This window comes from Rhagoletis zephyria, unplaced genomic scaffold, assembly GCF_001687245.7.
Source record: "Rhagoletis zephyria isolate East Lansing unplaced genomic scaffold, Rhagoletis_zephyria_1.1 Rzeph_scaffold_00585, whole genome shotgun sequence".
Classification (NCBI taxonomy): Eukaryota; Metazoa; Arthropoda; class Insecta; order Diptera; family Tephritidae; genus Rhagoletis; species Rhagoletis zephyria.
Genome location: NW_016157669.1, coordinates 140,138 through 143,395, shown reverse-complemented (window position 1 = coordinate 143,395; position 3,258 = coordinate 140,138).

Below are 3,258 nucleotides of genomic sequence, written 5' to 3'. Positions count from 1 at the left end.
CCAGCACCACCTTCTTCAAAAAAAAAAAAAAAAAACACACCTAGCAACCAGCTCAGCAGCGGTGGCACGGAGCAGGCACGTCGATTTACACGCTCACCTTTTCTCAGCTTTCCATTTCCATTCAAGCCTTGCCTGCGTAAATTCTCGCGTTGACTAACCGACTAAAAGCGTTCTGAGGTTCACACCGCAAATACCACTCGAGGGTAAATCGTTGATTGGGTGCCAAATTTTGCACTTGAATAAAAGTTAAATGATCGTTAAATAGTTTCTAGAGGCAAACTAACACGCAATATTTGGTATGAGGAGAAAGAGAGACAAAGGTGTGTCAGTGATGTATTCTGTTTTTTTTTGTTTTTTTTTGCATGTACATACAGAAGTACTATATGCGTGTCCCTAACAGTAGTTTGTGTACTTTGAAGAAATCACTGCTACTCTCCAATCTTCATTCATTAAGCAAAATTCTCCGACGTTTTGATTAACATTCCAATGGTGGAATATGTGGGAATATGTCAGTAGGTCTCAAAGCGTGGGAGCATTTCAGCTGTTCGTTTTATTTACGAAGTTAAGGATGAACGGGAGTAAGAAAGCATGAAATGACTAAAATAAAAAAAATTGTGACGGAATTAGCAGTACTGCATGACTGTTAAGGCGATAAAGAGAGGAATTCGCAGAAAATATTTACAATATCGGCCTATGAGCAGTTCTTTGAAAATTTTAAGAAGAATTTGAATATTTTGTTATGAACCAGTGATATATGATTTCCCGAAGAATTTTCGACACTGAATCCGATTACTAATGAGAAGAAATAAAGTTAAAATATTTGGTGGCGAATTCCCAGCCTTAAGCGAGCTATTTGGCTGCTAGCAATATCGCTGAAGGGGGCACTATTTAACTTTCCAAGATTCTTCGATGCTTTCCAAACTCTTTACAAGTAAGGCATAAGAGAGTTTTTCTTCGTATTAGACAAGCTTGTACCCTCTTACAATATTTGCGGAGTTGAGATGAGGGTAATGGTCCAATGGATCAGCCATAACCCAAGCGATATTCAGCTAAGATAACCTCAATCTCTCCCCCAATCCCCTCCCCATCTTTCGATAAAACCAGTTCCGCTTTGATGGAGATACATAGCTCCACAAGCGCCACCTACATATTTCTTTCTTGCTACTTAACTTGGATATTGCCCAGCTGTAGCGGCAGCAAATGCTGATTAGAAACCTCGTCAATCTCTTCATAGGGTCCGTTGCCCCTGTCCAGCTTCTTTCTTTCTTTTAGGTCGCATGGTGCGCCCGGCTTTCCCTACCTTCATTTTACGGATGGTTTTAGCCGTTAATTCACTGCCATAAAAAGTGTTTGATCAGTCAGCGGAAAAAGGTTGACCAGAGTACTGGCTCTGTGGGACTGCCTCCTAACTGAATTGGAGGAGCTCATCCTGCTATTCAATCAGACACTGTTCACATTGTAGTAATAGTAATTGTCATTGTTGTTGTTGTAATAAGCGGAAAATGAAAAGAAATACCGCCGAACTGAAAAGGGGAGGAAGAAGACAGTCCGCACCTTTTTTTACTATCGCCACAACGAAGTTATTTTGATCATCCAAACATCCGATATTGCACCAACAATTGGTTCAGCAAAAAGGGAAAACAAAATTTGGCGTCCTTTAGAGCTTCTAACTTAAACGAGATGGTGCATATTGTTGAACTCGTCTCAAAATGTCCCATATATAAATCCCATCCAAAAAAAAAATCTTGTTAAGTACTTTATAGAGCTAATTTAGTCAAATTTTATCTTAAAGATTAACAACTACGAGTGACAATCAGCAGCACACGTCACAAACTTCCAACTCCATTAAGCAATGTTGACATAAGTGACCACCACTAAAGTACACTGCGAGCGCAGCTCCACCTCCAATCGCTACCAGCATTTGCGTCATTCCAACACCAAAGTAGCGACGTGGTATCAGCCAACGCGTCTTATCTTGTTATCTGACAGTTACAAAGCGTCATTTATATGGTGCGCAGGCGCACCATCATGTTTTGCATGTTGACTCCTGCCTGCGGCCATAATAACATTCTGACGCGGTCGTGACTTGGCGCTAACGACGAGGTGGTACTTTTGACTGTTGTGCTTGTTTGTTGTTTTGTTTCCACTTTCATGAACTTTACGGGCACAACTGAAATGGCTAGTATGTACATACATACCGAGTAGTGAATTATCGATATCAGGCGCAGCAGCTAAGCAAACAAGGTGCCAATGGTCTTTTGCCGCCGCTGCTGCTGCTGATCCCGCCGTCTGCCAACTGCCAACGAAAATTTATGTAGCAGAGCAGACGAGTGGACAGTGTTCATACGTCATTGTGTGCGGCGCGGCGTGTTGGTATATTTTAGGGGGCGCATGCGCATGCGCAACGGCTAAAGTTTAGTTATTCAACCACTCAGAGCGAACCGTGGGGCTGTCTAGACGCGCGGTGCGGTGTTGGCATCTAGCTGTTCGGTAGCTTTAGTTGCGCATCGCTCGAATTCTGCACGCCCGAAATTATTTAAAATCCCATAATTTACGAGATTATCATTAAAAATTGTAGGTGGAAGGAATTCTGCATGTGTGCCTGCAATATCGCCACGCAGCGATATTGTCTGCAAAACGGCGTGTTTACGATCTGTGTTTTTTATTATGACCACAGCAGTGCGCTGCAGGCCAAGCTTTAACTTGTTTTCGTTTTCATTTATTATGGCATATTTTTTGTTTGTTTATTTTTTTCCCCGTCTTTCACTGTGCCTTTGCAGTTCTGTTCAGCGTTTACGTCTGGCATATCTGACTGCAGGCAATTTGTAAATGTGCATTTTTGCAGAGCGCAAGAGAAAATTTTGCTTGAGGTAAACTGCGCATGCGTGTAGTCTGCTCTCGTTAAAGGTCTCTCAAAACGGAAGTCAGTCAGCAAAAGCAAAGGGACTTACATAGATTACTTTCATATTTAAATTTTTTTATTTACCAAAGCAAACGTGTAGAAATTAAATGAACACAATCCTTTCATCTTTCATTGAGGGATTAAATGTGTCTGTGGCGTTGTGAATGAAACGAGGCAAAGTGATCGTGTTGGCAATAAATTGTTGGTCGTTGCTACCAGTTGTGGCTGGGAAGCAGATTTTGTGTTGCCTGTTGTGAGTTGAACATTTTTGCTATCGAGTGAAACTTAAAGATACTGAGTAGGGGAGTTTCTTTTAAGTTATTCTGTATTAGGGTCTTACAACTAGCCGCGATACT